Source organism: Alexandromys fortis, unplaced genomic scaffold (assembly GCF_014885135.2).
Source record: "Alexandromys fortis isolate MF-2015 unplaced genomic scaffold, M_Fortis_MF-2015_v1.1 scaffold_74, whole genome shotgun sequence".
Taxonomy (NCBI): Eukaryota; Metazoa; Chordata; class Mammalia; order Rodentia; family Cricetidae; genus Alexandromys; species Alexandromys fortis.
The window spans coordinates 3,843,395-3,861,157 of record NW_026068008.1 but is presented as its reverse complement, the minus strand read 5'-3'; the positions used below and the strand labels follow the sequence as shown (position 1 = coordinate 3,861,157).

The 17,763-nt window shown below is 42.2% G+C and overlaps 1 protein-coding gene and 1 long non-coding RNA gene across 5 annotated transcripts in view; one reads left to right on the top strand and one right to left on the bottom strand.

Moving 5' to 3' along the window:
- LOC126513379 (uncharacterized) overlaps positions 1-17,763 on the bottom strand; it is a 1,096,546-nt gene that overhangs the window by 199,861 nt on the left and 878,922 nt on the right. The gene's annotated exons all lie outside the window — the stretch shown is intronic.
- The window catches only part of Znf704 (zinc finger protein 704), a 189,138-nt gene that overhangs the window by 77,870 nt on the left and 93,505 nt on the right, over positions 1-17,763 (top strand). The gene's annotated exons all lie outside the window — the stretch shown is intronic.

The following is a 17,763-nucleotide window of genomic DNA, read 5'->3' as shown; positions in this document are numbered from 1 at the left end:
TATGCAACAGTCCAGGCAAGAGCAGTTTCTTGCCCAAATGACTATCCAACTCCATAAGGATCCTCTTCGATGCCCATCTTCCTCTTGAAGTAGCTGGTGCTGCCAGGAGCAGACGTGTCTCCTTGTCATGAAAAGTCCTAAGTTATTAAAATATTTTAAATGCCATATTCTGCAGTCTTTGAAAGATATGAAGAATGCCTATCTAACTGAAATATATCTCTATATATCTAGAAAATCTAATTAACATGACTACAAGCTTAACTATTAGCGATGATTATCCATTAACAACCTATATTTCCTAATTATACATTACATTTTTAAATGAACTACACAATCACAATACCTTAATCAAGATCAAAAATACATATACATATAACAAAATTGACCTTAAAATCCATACCAATGCAAATTATTCATATCTATATCATATCCCCCTTTAAATGTAAAAGAACATTTATAAACAATATTTGGGAACATGGGCGTAGTTTTTTCTCTCCAAACTGCTTCCTGCTGAATAGGGGCGTCGTTAATTAGGTCGTTCATGATATAACCTGTGTGCTAGTTTCATCTCAGTTGGCAATTGAGCGAAGCAATTTTTTGAGGGTGTTCACAGCAACCTTTCAGGAGGGCGTGGTCTATCATACCAAATCGGAATAGATGCAATCCACAGGGTCTCATCCTCTGCAAAAACAAAAGAAGACCCTCTCCAAAGCATCATATCCTTAGACCCAAATTCTGAAATCATAATACCCTCATGAAATCCATTTTGGTTTAGCTTGGCAGCCCATATAATGAAATGTCTCTCTGTACTTAGCTCCTTCACAGTCAAAAATTTTAAAGAAAACACAATGTACATAATCCAGACTCTCTGTGAATTTTCCATTTTTACGTGGCTTATTTTTCTTTATTTCTCTTAATCTATAACTATCTGTACTTCTGTACTCTGTCTCTTTAAAGACTTTACCCTTTTTCTTTTTAAGACATTAACTTTATTCTTTATATTCTTTTTCTTCTCTTTCCCAAGCCTACGTACATTTATCCAACAGTGTCTGAATCTGTTTTATTGTGAATCTGTAACTTTTTTACTATCCAGGAGCACTTTGTTTTGCGCCTTTAAATCACTAAGCGCTTAAGAATCTAAGCTGTGACATTCCTAGGTCAAAAACAGGTACTGTATGCTGGCCCCGCCCAGTCCAACATGGCGGAGCCGCTCGTGCCTCTGATCCTTGCACATTGCACCATTAGCATGGCGGAGCTGCTTGTGCCTCTGAGCTGCGGCACACAATGTCCCCCTTTTAGGCACACAGCAGTCTAGTTGCCATCAAACAAATCGTAGCACTTTAATCCAAATGCTCCATTCATAAGCTCTGTCTCCCGCCGGAGCCAGACAGAGATCACAATGGCGGCACAGCCCAGAAAGCCGGCATTTTAAAACAGCCAGTTTTTTCCTGCTGCCGAGTCAGGACAATTTCTTTGCGGCACGCAACCCAGAAACAGCAAAAAGCTGTCTTAAATTCTCTCTCTCTCCTTCTTAAGCCCTCTCAGGTTTTTAAGTGGATTTAGCCCATCACTTCTGGGCGCCATCTGTTGAAATAGGAGCGGCAGGGCTGCGTCCCCGGCACCCAGCCGCCCACATGGCTAGCTTATGCCCAGAAATAATTACACGGAAACTGTATTCTTTCAAACACTGCCTGGCCCGGCTAGTTCCAGTTTCTTATTGGTTAGCTCTTACATATTGTTCTAACCCATTTCTAATATTCTGTGTAGCCCACGAGCTGGCTTACCAGGGAGGATCTTAACCTGCATCTGTCTGGAGCGGGAGAACCATGGCGACTCCTCGACTAAGCTTCTTTTTCCCAGCATCCTCTTCTGTCTACTCCGCCTACCTAATTTTCTGTCCTATGAGGGCCGAGGCAGTTTCTTTATTACTACAAGACCCACCTCCATCACTTCTCTCTCTCTTTCTTACCTGTTAAAAACTAGTAATTATTTCCCATTTTTAAAAAAGTTTAAACAATCCTTTTTTACCTTTATTGTTTGTGGTCATTTTACTAAATGCTAAATTTCTTTTAGTTTCTCATCATTTTTGGATGAGATTAAGGTAATTCAGATTGCTAAATATAACAACATATCTTGAGAGTTTTTTGGTTTTCTTTTTAACATCAGTCAGCTTTGTGTTTTATTGTCTTGACCACTACTTGTGCAACAGGTCCAGCTGCTTCTGCTGCTGGCACACAGATCTCTTCTTGGGCCACAGGTTCAGGAACCTTGCTTTATAGAATTTCCTGAGGTTCTTTCTGGATCTGGCTAATGACTGCCAAGAAATGCTGCCCCTGCTGCCTGACCCAAAGGAAGGAGAGTTTTGGTTTTATTTTGTTTTTGTTTTTACTTTAATTTTATTTTTGAGACAAGGTCTTGCTATATAACCCAGGAAGTGTTCAGACTGAACACTTTGTCCTACCCTGTGGATTACAGACCCTGGTTTATACTCCACCAGTTTACTTTGCTTGAGTGGGGAACTGAAGTGCTTCCTGGGTTTTAGCCAGCGCATGGGTAAGGGCAAACCATTAACTGCTGTAATAGACTAGGGGGTCTGGGGAACAACTGTGGGTGAGGGGATGTGTAGTTTCTGTCCCACCTGGTCGCTCAGCCATTCAGTCCCAAAGAAACGCACATAGGCTTATATTAATTATAAACTGTTTGGCCCATTAGCTCAGGCTCATTACTATCAAGCTCTTACAACTTAAACTAACCCATAGTAAGAACTATGGTTATATGTTTAAACCATGTGGTTTGGTACCTTTTCTCAATAGGACAGTCTCATCTTGCTTCCTCTGCTTCTGGATGATGACTACGTCTTTGCCTTTCCTCTTCCCAGAATTCTCCTAGTCTGGTTGCCTAGCCTATACTTCCTTCTTGGCCACTGGCCAATGAGTATTTTATCAAACCAATACGAGTGACAAATCTTTACAGTGTACAAAAATATTACCTTACAGCAGGGATGAAATGCGAGGAGCTAGGGTTTGGGAAACACTAGGGCAAAAGGAGCAGCCTTTGGGGCTGGAGAGATGGCTCAGCAGTTAAGGCTGTTCCAGAGGACCTGGGTTCAATTCCCCATGGCAGCCAAAACTGTTTATGACTCCAGTTGCAGGCTATCTGACACTTTTACACAGACTTACATTCAAGTGAAACACCAATGCCCATTAAAACAAAAAAGGCTCTGGTAAGGGTTGACAATTACCATCAAGTTCAAATTTGAGCCAGGGCCACACAGGCCAATGGTGGTTGTACCAAGCAATGTAATGGCAGATGATACACAGCCCTTAAAAAGGGAATCTATGTAAATAAGGCTTTGTTTCCTGAAGACAAAAATGTGCAGGACAGGAGTAACCAGAGCAGAACACATGGGGAAGAAGGAGGAGCTTAGCAGGGTTGTCCTGTCCTAGTGGCCGCTACACAGCTTGGAGGCCTGGCTCCTGATCACTCAGTACTGTCTTAGTCTCTACTGCTTTGTCTGTTTCATCTACAGTTGATAAGTTTAATTAGTGATTCTTGATTAGTTCTTTTCTTATGCTATGAAGTGAATGATGAGAATCTAAATGTTGATAGTGACTTGGATTATAGTATAGGAAGCGATAATGCTACTGTGGCGAGAGAGGATGATGGACTTGGATTATAGTATAGAAAATGATAATGCCACTGTGGCCAGAGAGGATGATGGACTTGGATTATAGTATAGAAAATAATAATGCCACTGTGGCCATAGAGGATGATGGACTTGGATTATAGTATAGAAAATAATAATGCCACTGTGGCCATAGAGGATGATGGACTTGGATGATTGATATTATAGAAAATGATAATACCACTGTGGCCAGAGAGGATGATGGATTTGTTCTTATGAGCAGCGTGTTAAGCTGTCATGATGCTTAAAGTTTCTTTGCAAGTCGTGCTTGGGAAATGTACACATACACACACACACACACATATGTATGCCCAAATGCAGAAGGGAGATAAGAGTTTGGCAAGATATTAATTTCTGAATCTAGGTAAAGTATATACCATTATCCTTCATAGTATTCTTTCGGCTTTTTATAGCCTTGATTTTTTACAAAAATAAAGTATTGGAGATCAAAAATAAACATACTAATAGACAGAAAATGTCAGGGGAAACTTTGAGATAGTACTGAGGGCCACTAAGCCTGCCGCGTCAGCATGCGCTGAGCAAGACCACCACGTCTGTACTGCTAGTCCAGCTATGACACTGGCACAGCACAAGCCCGCGTAGCAATCAGTGGACTGGAGATAGCTGGAGACCTGGTGTGGCTATTTCTTAAATGATAAATCAGTAAGAAGCCAGGTGTATTCATCTAGTGATATTTTGGAGTAAGTTCTGAGCAGCTATCAAAGGGGAAAAAATTAATTTGTTCTTCTGAAAACACAGACCTGAATTCTACTGGGTAGTGTACCCAGCACTTTCCTTGTCACTGTGACCACGTCCTGGACAGGAGGCAGCCTGAGGAAGTTTTACTGTGGCCCAGTTTGTGGTCACAGCCCCCCTGATTGGAGAGTTTTCACAGCCGGAGAGGCTTACAGCTGGGACAGGAGGAACAGAAGGCCACCGGGCACATCTGGGCAGATCCAGAAGAGCGCGGGAACGCCAGTGCTTAGGTTCCTCTTTTTCGGCCTTTTCTTCACTCTAAGACCCTATGAGGTGGTGAGATGGTGCCACCCACGTTCAGCATGAGTCTGACTTCTCGGTCAGTCCTCTCTGAAAACACCTCATTGACATGCCCAGAGCCCTGTCTCAGGAGATTCCTACTCCAGCCAAGTCAACACTGAGAAGTAACCATCACAGCTGGAAGATAAAATGCCATAGGAAAAAAGCCTCAAGAGTTGTTTCATAAGTTTATAGTAAATTGGACAAATCACAAAAGAATCAAAGTATTTAACTATATATAAAACTATAACATTAGGGCTGGAGAGATGGCTCAGAGGTTAAGAGCACTGACTGCTCTTCCAGAGGTCCCCAGTTCAATTCCCAGCAACCACATGGTGGCTTACAGCCATTTATAATGAGACCTGGCGCCCCCTTCTGGCTTGCAGGCACACGTGGAAGGAATGCTATACACATAATATAATAAATAAAATATTTTAAAAAAAACTATAACATTATATTAGCAGATATAAAGAGACTGATTTGGAATCTCATTTGCTGGATATTAATTTTATTATCTTAAGGAATTCTTGAAATCGAGTTTCTCCAGGGTTCTCAGTGGTCACATTGTACGTACAGCAGAAAGCAGCCAGAGAGATGGCCAGCCATTAGCATCCACGCTGTTACCCAGTTGCAAGTGGAAATATCCCACTGCTGACGCTATTGCATACGTCATGTCAAGAGAAATGAAACCAAATCACAGAATTCACCATCTTACAGTCATTCTTAACATTCTTTGTAAGCTTTTTACAAGGAAGATATTTTGTGCTTTATAGTTGTAGCAAGAATATCAGCTGCTTTAGAGGGATCTAGCCTCTCTTGTTATCTCTAAGAAGACAGGAGTAGTTGAGTGGGAGGTTTCTGTTTGGGAAGGCCAAGTAGACCCCTTCTCTCTATAGTTTTCCCTAAACCGAAGCTAAAACCTCTAGAGATTTTGCATAATCACAAGGATAAAAGATGAAGAAAAGACAAAAACTGGCCAGAAACCTCAGGTCATGAATTTCCCTTTGGAATGGTAAATACCTGGGTTTTCATTTTTGTTGTATGTAGTCTAAGCTAAAGAAGCTGGCCAACTGAAACTCCCAAGCTCCAGGAAAGCCCGTCTTTGCCAGAAGGTGAATTCTAGCAAGAAAAGCTCTTAATACACCATCCATTGTGATTCAGCTGAACACCCCAGAAAATGTGTGGGTCCATCCTGCCTGTGCCTGCGAAAGTTGTGGAGAGACTGCGTCTCTGCTCTGTGAAACATTAGAAGGCTTTCAGAAGTGAAGCTCAGCATCAGTTCCTCCCATGGTGCCCATGGATCTCAGACCAAACTGAAGTAACCCTCATTGCCTACTGTTGTTAGACATAGGAGGACCTGGACTTCTGCCCTGACCTGGCAACCACAGGGCAATATTCTCTACTCCAAAGAAAGCTACTCCGGCTGCCTGTCTTTACTTTTCTATTGCTGGGATAAGTTTCCATGACTAAGGTGATGTGTTGAAGCAAGAGTTTATTTGGGGCTTACAGTTTCAAGGAGTTAGAACATAACCCTCATGCCAGGGATCATGGCCGTAGGCTCGCATGCATGGTACTGGAGCTGAGAGCTCACATCTTGATCCATATACACAGACAGGCAGAGAAAGCTAACTGGGAATGCCATGAACTTTTGAAACCTAAAAGCCCCACCCCACCCCACCCCACTTCCAATAAAGCCAAGCCTCCCAGTTCTTTCCAACCAACAGAGAACCAAATATTTAAGTATATGAGTCTGTGGGGGCCATTCTCATTCAAACCTACACAGTGCTCATTGAAAGATAAACTGTGGTATATATACACAGTGAAATTATCCAAGAAGAATAAAATCACATTAGGAAAATGGATTAAAACAGAACTAGAAAGACAAATATATTTTCTCTCATATGTAGAATCTAGATTAAGAGAAAAATAGTGAGAGAATGAGAAATCATTTGGGAAGAAAAAGTGGACCAATGGGAGGGAGAAGGGAGATAGGAATGAGGAATATGTACAATGGACACACATACATGAAAATTGTATAATGAAACCTATTATTTTGTGCAATTAAGATTCCCTAATGAAAAGGCCAAATAAAGAGTTTTCAATGGCATTCCGTTTCATAAGGTAACACAAAAATGGTTTCAAATCAAAGTCACTCATAATATAAAAAGCCATGATGATCTCAGACTGAATGAAAAACTTTAATCAAGATAATCCAGCAAACACTAAAGTGTCAGAAATGTGAGAAAAGTATTTCAGTTAACAATTATGAACATGCTTTTGAAACAAAGGAAAAATAGGCTCAACAAGAAAATAATCTCTGCTGAGAGACCAGAGGCAGAAACATAGCAAAATATTTTTCATCTGCTCAAAGAACTGTCAACCCAGCTTCCATAGCCAGAGAACACCTACTTCAGTAATGAGCTCTGAGTCAGGACCTCTCAGAGGGTGGCAAGTGGGAAGAAGGTGTCCCAGAAGACCCATTTGAAGATACTGCCTGAAAAGAGCTATCCTAATACTAAAAGAAGGATCCTTAGAATGTCAAGAAAGAAGACAGGCTGTGTAGCACAAAAATGTGTGTGAACAGAATAATTTTTCCCCTCTCTCGAGTTTACCACTGTGTTTGATGGCTGAAACAAGGTATGGTCCCTGATACTAGTTTGCATAGAGAAAACATCTCAAATATTGAAGAGGAAGAGAAAGATGTGAGAGTCGAGATTTCATATTTCATTTGAATTAGGAGTACAGCAGTATACTATGATAAGGTAACATACAGTCAATGTAATATCTAGATGAGCAAAAATCTGTACAAACTGTGGATAATTAAAATTCTTAGGCATTGGTGGTGCATGCCTTAAGTTCTAGCATTTGGGAGGCAGAGGCAGGCAGATGCCTATCAGTTCAAGGCAGGCCTGGTGAGTTCTAGGACAACAAAGGATACACAGAGAAACCCTGTTTTAGAAAAACAAAACAAAAGATTCTTAAAACTGTAATGTATTCAAATGCAGGATAAAAAATGTATAATAAAACAAACTCAAAAAATTTAAAGGAACTAAAATCATGGATAGTATATTTTGTGACCATAATGAAGTTAAATAAGAAGTGAAATGTAAAAAATAGAAAACTCATTTAATACTTGACACTATAAATAACACTTTCTTCTCTCTAGCTTGTGAACCAAAAGGAATGGATTCTTCCGGAAAAGTTTAGAATGCAGTATAGTAAGTGAGCACGAATAGAGCACATAAAGATTTGCAGGGCAAGCTAATGCAGTATTAAGAACATGCATTAGAAAAGAGGAAAAGTCTCTGTCGAATGATCAGTTTCTACCCCCAAGAACTCGGTGCAGAGGGGGACTAAGGAGAAACACAGTGAACGCTTGCCTTGCAGCCATGAGGACCTCAGTTCAGTCCTTAGAAACATATTAAAAAGATGGAGAAAAAAAACTCCAGTAGTGGTAGTGTACACTTCTGATCCTGCAAGTTAAAGATAACCTTCAGGAGAAAGTGTTGAGCATCTGGCCTCTGCGGGATCACCAGCACACACTCCAACCATGCCTCGGTTCTCCTAAGCCCTACTTCATGTGGCTGGGGCTCCAGCACACAAGCAGAGTGTGCACTCAGATGCAGAGGCCCTGTGCTTCAATCCCCAGCAAAATCACAAACCGGGAAAAGTTCCTCTTGACTGTCTTCTCAGAACTTGCTAGAGTCTCTTAAGTTTCCAGTGTCATCACAGACCGTCTCAGTCTGCTGGAAAAGAAATATCTTCAAAGTGATGGTGGTTGGTTGATTCTCATGTTTTAGAGAACTAAATGGTTATTACTGACTATTGTTTATGCAGTTGTGGGGCTTATTAGAAAGTCTAGCTAGATTTCAGTAAAGACTGTTCAGAAAGTACAATGAATAGATTGGACCTGATCGATGTTTAACAGTGAAGAAAACTGAAGCCTTCCTTTGTGTATTTTCCAGTCTTCACCTATTAACATAATGTCTGGTTGGGATTAGGTTTTAAGAATTGCCTGTGAGGAGCCAGCATGAGTTGACCCCATACAGCTGAGGAAGGTGTTATGCCCAAATCTTAGAAGTCCTTGCAAAAGCCAACAAGGAGACCAAGTCCCATATGTAAAAGCAAAGAGCCTTTATTTTATGCAAACTCGGTCTCTCTGCATATCCAGCGTATTGGGATAAATGGAGAGCCCCAAGCTTAGTTGGAATAGGGTTTTATAGTAGTGAAAGTGGGGGTGAGGGGTTTCTGAGGTTCAGGACCCCTGATTGGCTGACATTTGTCTAGGGATGTCCTGGTGAATGTGTGCTGGCTGGTGATCCTATCTACAGCAGTTGGGATGTTAAGCATTTCCTTTGGATGGTCTGCTTTGGGTGGTGCTCAGGTAATCTCAGCTTGTGGTTCTTCCTGCAACCAGGCACTGCTTCAGGGTAAACTACTGAGACCCAGGCCTCTTGAGTCCTACTCTGGCAGGTGATAATGGTTGGAAGTAAAGGACTTCCTTTGGGTAACCTGCCCATATCATGACCCTTATCATGGCTGGCCCCCACAGACGGAACTGACTTAAATAGATAGCACCATTAGCTAACTGTCTTTATTTCCAGTGCTAGACCTGTGTAGTCCACTTCAAACTGTAAAGAAAATGTGGGCCTTGGGTTACCACCCAGTTGTTTCCATGTATATTGGTACAGAGATTGCTGAGGATCAGAGTTGTCTTGAAATGAGCTCTCATAGCTTTTCTGGAAAGGAAAGAAAGGAAAATAGAAAGAATATGGTTTATTGCTAGTGGATATAAGCCTTTTTGTATTCTAGAGGTGCATTAACAAAAGTAGAGATGACAGTCGTCCACAGCAGTCTTGACGCCAGGTAAAAGGTTAATGTTTTTTTAAATCAATGCTCTTATTTCCTCTTGAGGGTAATTACTTGTATGAGACACACTTTAAAGGCCACAATGTCTAAATGAAGCCTTACATTTTTAAGGAACAGGAGTAGACATTTCTAGGTATTTTCGCTCTGTAGGCTTGTTTCCCAATGTGAACACATCACTTCTATCCTGAGGACACAAAAAGCGTTTCCCCTCCCCCTGCCTGCAGCCGCTGCAAAGTTAACCTGCGAGCTGGTGTTGCACCTGTGCCTGTGCCAGTCTTCTCTTGTCTTGTCAGGGTTATGTGTTCCAAGGGTTTGTGTGCAGTTCTGTTGCTATGGAGATTTCAGGTGAGATAACCTGTGCAAAAAGACCTTGGGAGATCCTCTCTAGTTTCTTCTAAAGTTCAAAGTGATGAGGAGACCCAGGTATCCTTAAATTTTGCACTGTTAATTAAGGGACCCTGGCCACAGTGGTTTGATGAGCCTGGCTCCAGAGTGTCTTGAGGAAATAATTTTGAAAACAGGAAAGTGCTGAGTTGAGGGGGGTAGGAGCATATCTGGGGCACCGTGCGTTAAACTACTAAAGATTGTTCTTCGGGTCATTAATTTTTTTTATTGTTTTTATTGTGCTATATATTTTTCTCTGCTCCTCTCCCTCCCCCTTCCCATTTTTCTACCCTCTTCCATGATCTCCACACTCCCAGTTTACTCAGGAGATCTTTTTCTGCTTTCCATGTAGATTAGATCCATGTATGTCTCTTAGGATCCTCTCTGTTGTCTAGGTTCTCTGGGACTGTGAATTGTAGGCTGGTTTTTCTTTCCTTTATGTTTAAAAGTCACTTATGAGTGAGTACATGGATATTTGTCTTCCTGGGTCTGGGTCATCTCACTCAGTATGTTTTCTAGATCCATCCATTTGCCTGAAAATTATAAGATGTTATTACTTTTTTCCACTGTGTAGTACTCCACTGTGTAAATGTACCACATTTTCTTTATCCATTCTTCAGTGGAGGGACATTTAGGTTGTTTCCAGGTTCTGGCTGTGACAAACAGTGCTTCTATGAATGTGGTTGAACACATGTCCTTGTGGTGTTATTGAGCATCTTTTGGGTCTATACCCAAAAGTGGCATTGCTGGGTCTTGAGGAAGGTTGTTTCCTAATTTTCTGAGAAATCATCCAAAGGGGTTGTACCAGCTTTCACTCCCACTAGCAATGCAGGAATGTTCCCTTTACCTCACCACCTCTCCAGCATAAGTTGTCATCACTGTTTTTGATCTTGGCCATTCTTTCAGGTATAAGATGGAATCTCAGAGTTATTTTGATTTGCATTTCTCTGATGACTAAGGATTTGAACATTTCCTTTAGTGTCTTTCAGCCATTTTGGATTCCTCTTTTGAGAGTTCTCTGTTTAGGTTTGTACCCATGTTTTATTAGATTATTTGTTCTTTTGATGACCAATTTCATGAATTCTTTGTATATTTTGGAGATCAGGCCTCTGTCTGATGTGGGATTGGTGAAGATTGGGATTGGTTTCCCATTCTTGGGCTGCCGTTTTGTCTTGATGGCCATGTGGGACATTAAATTTTAGCTGCTCAGTAATGCTAAAAATTTTACAAAAAGTGAGCCAAATATTACAAATTCAAGGTCATTACCTATTCCCATTTCAAAAAAGATGAGTGATTGTTTTTTCCTTTTCTGCTTCTCTGTATTCCCATATCTTCTTCAATATGCATTATCACTTATGATTAAAAGTCACACATGAACAGGAAAATGAAAGTTTTGTTGATTTTATGATTTAATCATTTTTGTGTGTGTAGCAGATACTACATAATCTAGAACTTCAGTAGAACCATAGTATAAGACATTGGATAATAAAAAAAAATTGAATGGGATAATAGTTAGATTAGTGTGAGCTTACATTAATAATAATAGAGTAATAGAGTAAATACATGTGAGCTGTTATTTATAGACAGTTTACAGTTTAAAAGTATAGATTCTTTTATATTGATACAAATGCAAATTATACTTATATTGAATATGCTCCTATTTCTGTTTATAATATTTGTATACCTAGACAAAGTAATTTTGTCATGTTGTGTGCATGGATGTTTCTCTTAAGAGTTAAGATCTCTGCTTAAGATATTTTGTATATTGATGCAATTTTAGGATATATTTATCATACTGCACTATACATTTCTACCTCTGATCGAAATTCTTATACATTGTTTACATTTAAGGCCATTGTCCTCATTTTCTGCACAATTGTTTAAAGATTGTTTAATATTCTAATTTTAAGTCTTACTCTTTGAGCTATGTAGGTATGAAGAATTATAGGTCTGTAGTCGTCCATGTTCGTCACACTTATAGTTAGATTAATCAGGGTCTTTAGATAGAGATTGTATTCTACATATATAGGTAATCTTCAACCATTTCAAAGAACTGTAGAATATGATATTTAAATAACTTAGGATTCTGTTAATGTAAGACACGATTGCTCCTGGCAGCGCTGATCTATTCCCAAGAGAATGTTGAGCTCTGAAGAAACTCCATGTGGAGCAGGTTCAGTTAGTGAGGCTCTCTAAATAAAACCTAGAGCTTGAAACATGTAGTCTTTTCTGCCAGGCAATGATGGTACATGCCTTTAATCCCAGCACTCAGAAGGCAGAGAAGAAGGCAGAACTCTGAGTTCAAGACCAGCCAGGGCTACACAGAGAAACCCTGTCTACAAAAACAAAGAAAAGAAAAGAAAGAGAAAACAAGTTTGCCTCCCTATCCAGCTTGCTCTTGGAACTCCTAGCTGCCTTCTGAGACTTCAGTTCAGGCAGGCCATGGTGCCCACCCACCGTTTACCTGAGTTCCGGAAACCTAAATTCCAGTCCTCACACTGTGTGACAAGTACTTAGCCACCTAGCCACCAAGCTCCCCTCCAGGATAGGTGCATAGCAGTTACTGAACAGGATCTTGTTACGGCCACCTAACGCTTGTGGATCAAGTCTGTCTGGGCCAACCACTCAAGGACCCCCTCATAATTCTAAATGTAAGGCATCGGCTTGAGTCGGGCTTTCTCTGGCAGCTCCCCTCAGGCAGCCCAGCCTTCCCTGGACCAGGGATCCTCCTCCAAGTTAGGTGGTCGTCGGCTAGATCACTTCTTGTTGGGTGGTCAATCTGCGGGTCACTAGATCACTTCTTGTTGGGTGGTCAATCTGCGGGTCACAGACAACTCACAGATTCTTGCTACTTGGTTCTCTTCAGAGTGGCTGTGTGCTTTAGTAAGCCAACAATTAACAGGAAGGTAGTCACAGCCTTAGCCTAAGCACAGAGAACCCATCACTTACCGTATCCTGTGGGTCATCAGCAAACCTTGAGTTGTTCCCACATGGGGGTGATGGGAAATGAGGGTCATGAGGAGCAGTCTTAGCCCACCTGCCATAGCAATTCCTACTCTTGTGTGTAGAAATATTGTTTAGGGGAAAGAAAACAAACTGCCTTTCTGTGGGGGGGACCCTCAAAAGGATCCTAGGGTCCATCAAATCTGTGAGGCCAGTACCATTCCTGGGCATGTACCCAAGGACTCCAGGACATCATGCAGTGGAGGTGCATGTACCATCTTCATTGCATCACAATAGCCGACATGTGGAGTCAGCCTAGGGTCCGTCAGTGGGGGAGCCAGTAACCCCAGTTAGTGTAGGCACATACTGGAGTACTGTTGGGCCATTAAAAGAATAAAGTCAGGACATTTGCAGGACCACGGTCTGAAGATGATGTCGAGCAAATCAGCCAAACGCAGAAAGACATGCCACATTTCCTCTCATGAAAACTCTAGACATTAAAGAGAAAGTAGACACTTGCATGAAAGAGGAAGTAGGTGGATGAAGAAGGAAGCAGGTGGGAAGCAGGGAGATGAGAATGATGGGTGGATGGGCGGGGAGGAGGCGTGATCGAAGTAGACATGTAAGAGAAGATAATGACAGATACTTGTAAATTAATCTGTAGGAATAAAAGCTGAAAAAAGTAAAAAAAAAAAAAAGCTGAGCATTCTAGTTAATCAATCCAAGGTCGCCCCCCCCCCACATGATCTGTTTTAAAAGCTTTCTCTGTCATTTTGATCCCCCCAGCATTCCACGCGATAATGGATATCAAGTAGTGAATGAATGAGGGTTTGCTTGTGATGTGCTGGGCCATTCTGGAGCCTGACATCACATACTTATTGCTGGGAGTTCAGGGACTGAGTCAGTCTGCAGACTTGGGTCATGCATAAGATGAGGCCAAGGCAATCAAATTTAAGAAAGCATTGTTTTCTGTACGACTTACAGAGAAAAACTACCCAATAAACATGCAGACAGTTGATTGCTTTTAACATGTCAACTGATTTTGAACGGATCAAAGAATGCAACACAGTATGATTTAGAATGGGTGAAGTCTGGCGAGGCCTGCCTGAGATTTTTTATGTAAAGTCTGAGTGAGATGACATTCACAGAGCGCTCAGCACCTTTCCCATGGTAAGAACCAAGCAAGCAGTAGCTATTTTATTATTGGCACTTATGGTCATCATCCTGCAAGTTCCTAAAATGAGCTATTATGTTTTGCTTCTTTTTTGGTATTTGAAGCTGAATTTGCCAAATGGATCTATGAGGCTATTGTCGTTTTTTGTAAAGGACTGGGTTATCAGCAAAATGACTGGATCAATCCAGATGATACATAATGACCTGCAGTTCTATCTGAAATGCTTAATGGGTGTGACACTTGACAAAGGCTCTGCTGGAAAGTGGGCTTCCCACTTTTCGTCTCTTCGTGAAGGCAGAATAAAGGCCCAGATTATGCTTAGGAGTTGGGCAGGTCGAGAGGGTCTTTTAATGCAGCTCTGTTCAGCTTGCCTGCGCCTGTGATAACCGATAATTTGGTGACTGGCTGAGCAATTGCTCTGCAGAGAACTGAAGGAAGGCCTTTATTCACGAGGCTGGCAGTACTTCAAAGGGCAGTGGAGATGGATTTGAAGCAACATGATACCGATGGTAGTTGCTGTACACTCCGCTGTAACAGAGCACTGTAGTAAACCAAAGTCTGGCCAGGAGGAGAGCTGCTAACGAGACTGCAAAGCCTAGTGTGCCCAGCTGGCCACTCATGGGTCTCCTTGGAGACCTGAGAGACCTCTAATACCGTCCCATCATTGCACAACGTCATTGCTGTGTCATTGTCTGTGCGTCTGTGACTTGAGCTGCCCTCCTGCCCTTGCCTGTGCAGAAGGGCAGTGTTGGGAGGTTCCCGGCTCCTCCCTCATGGGTAGTTAGATGGGTACTGTTCAACCACCGGAGATGTAGATTGCTGCCAACTCTAGAAACATTTAAATGATAATTACCTTTTTTGTATTTGTCAAGATTAAGCCCCATGGTCTACTGTGAATAAGGCAGGTTCTTCTAAGTGGCTAAACTGATGTCCAGAGTGGGCTCTGTGATGCTAGAAAAGACAGAAAAGACAGGAAAGTTGTTCTAAGCCCATTGGTCCCCCATTTTGCTTCACATTTGGGGGCAATGTGGGACTTCTTCATTCTTCAGGCACACGCACCAGCATGTGGCAGAGTGGGTCCTGCCGCCATAGTCCGAGTGAGCCAGCCTGTAAAGTGGACATCACAGTCGTGCTCGCTCGTGGGCTGGTGTGAGCGTAAGAGGGAGCCATCCTTGCTGTGCCTGATGAGGTAGCAGCAAAGGTGCTGAGAGACTGACTGTCCGTACAGTGAGAGGTGGTGCCCATGAGCATTCTCTCTTGGTCCCTAGAAGACTTGAGTTTCCGATCCAGCAGGGTGTGTTCTTGGAGGGCCCAGGATACTTGGCTATTCCACATTTTCTACGTGGCCTTGATGATCATGTGTGCATTTCGTTTTTTTGCCTAAAATATTTTACATTCTGGGACTGCATTTTGAAAAATAGTAAGCCCCTCGTGTGAAGACAGCTCTCAGGCATGCCCACCCGCATCACTGAGGGAGATGCAGCTGGATACCTGAATTCCACCTTCAGGGTTGGGCTGTGTGAACACCTTAGAGAAGCTGACAGCCACTGTGGCTCCCAGCAGTTTGTCTGTCCTCCGTAGCTGAGCTTCTTCTGTTCTGGGTTTTTGTTTTTTGTTTTGTTTTGTTTTGTTTTGTTTATTTTTTTTATGAAGTGGTCTGGTCTGATCTCAGTTTCAAGAGTGGTACTGAGAGGAACTGTGGAAGTCATGTAGATACAGATCTTAGTCTTCAGTGGGTGGAGCCACCGTGAAATAACTCACTATCTGTTCTGGATAGCAGAACTGATGGACATAATTATGTTTTGGTAATTATTGCTAATCGATTTTTTAAAACTAATACTCAGTATCAGCAGATTATACTAGGTTTGGTGAAGTAACAGTATCCCCCAAATTTCAGTGTTTGAACAACAGAGCTGTGTCTCTGCCATTTGCTTTGTGTCCACTGAGAACTCAGGAAAGCCTGGGAGGTAACTGAGCAGCATTAGAGAGCTAACACCCGGGCTCCTCTCTCCGGTCCCTGCACACCATCTGGACATAACCAACTTCCGCAGAGCCAGGTTGACAGTCCCACCTTAGACCTGCGCACCAGTTCCTGCTGCTCTAACAGAATAACCCGAGCTAATTTATAAAGGAATGGGGTCTGTTTCGGTTTATTGTTTTGGAAGGCTCAGTGTAGGGTCAGCTGGCTCCATTGCTTTGGCCTTGTGGTATCACTTGGTGGTGTGTAGGACAGAGTGGAATAACTCGCATCACCATCCAGGAAGGAAAAGGGGGAAAGCCCAGAAGGATGGGGACAGCCGTCTTAACTCCACATCTCTGAAGTGGTCTAGTGAGCATCCATTGGGCCCTACGCCCACAGCTCCTCCCAGTAGTACCACCCCAAGGGCCTCTGTGCGTGGATCTTCCAGGGACAGTTACCCACATCAGAGTAGCCATGAAGGAGGACATCTGTGAGATATTTGTCAAATTTGTGTTTTTTTTTCTCCTGTATTTTACAAAATCCAGTGCAGGAAGAAGTTTTACACAGAACTGATCTGGAGTTCCCAGAGTTCATATTTCATGTCAGATGAACTTATTTCAATTTATACATACCATCTAGTATTTTCAAGTTTGTGAATTTTTAGAAGAACTAATTACTCAAGTTAATTTTTGTTAACAATTTTTAGCATGGACTATATGACAGCAGAGCTGTAGGTATATATTGTTCTCTCCCTTTATATATTCTTACACTAGTTAAAGGAGATTGTGTGTTCTGATGTGAAGGCAGTCCCCAAACCCACCTTCATGGGCAGTGGTGGCCTTGTTAGCCAAAGCCATAGCTAGATGGCACACAAGAAGTGGTTTCAAGCACAGACACTGGATGTGAAGAACCAGTAGACATTGAGTTTGCTTGTTTCTGATAATAGAGTGTGGCATGGCAGTGTTTGCAGCTGGCGAGGGAGACCTGCAGCTGCTCCCTTAAAGCTGTATGCCTCTATGCTGGTGTTCCCAGATGCAGATTGTGGGGGACACACCATGCTAGGGAGCAAGGGCGTGCAGCTGAGAGGGGCGCAGGGCCCTGCAGCTTTTCACAGCCTTCCCATCAACTCTGCGGTAGTTTGCGGCTAAACTTTTCCTGGGTTGCTCTCTGGGAAAGCAGACAGCCCTAGCATGAACAGTATTTTTTTTTTTTTTAATTCCCAAACATTGTGGCCTCTGCTTCATTTGCTTGATGGTTTCCTTCCTTAGTAATGTCCCCTTAGAGAGTGAGACACATTTTCCTCTTTAGAGTTGGGAGAAGAAAAACATTCTTCAGCGCCACATCCAGTCCCCACTGCTTTTGAAGAAAGAGTGATGTTTGACACAGAAAGGCATCAATGAGCAAAGCCACATTTAACTTTTGTTGTTTGGATTCAGCACTGGAACCAAACCAAACCAGTTTTTCTTGTCTTTTTTTTTTTTTTTTTTTTTTTTTGTCTGGGTGGCACTAAGCCCAGAAACATGTTTGCATTGCCAAGAGATGGCTCTAAATATAGTGTGGAGTGGGGAGGAAGATGTTTCCTTATGCAGGCAACTGGTGTGTGCTGCATGCTCTAGCCACCTCCAGCAGGAAGTTTGGCTGCGCTGCAGGAGTATGGAAACATGAGCTGGGCAGGTTTTCCTGCACACGTGTCTCCAGATATGCAGATCAACC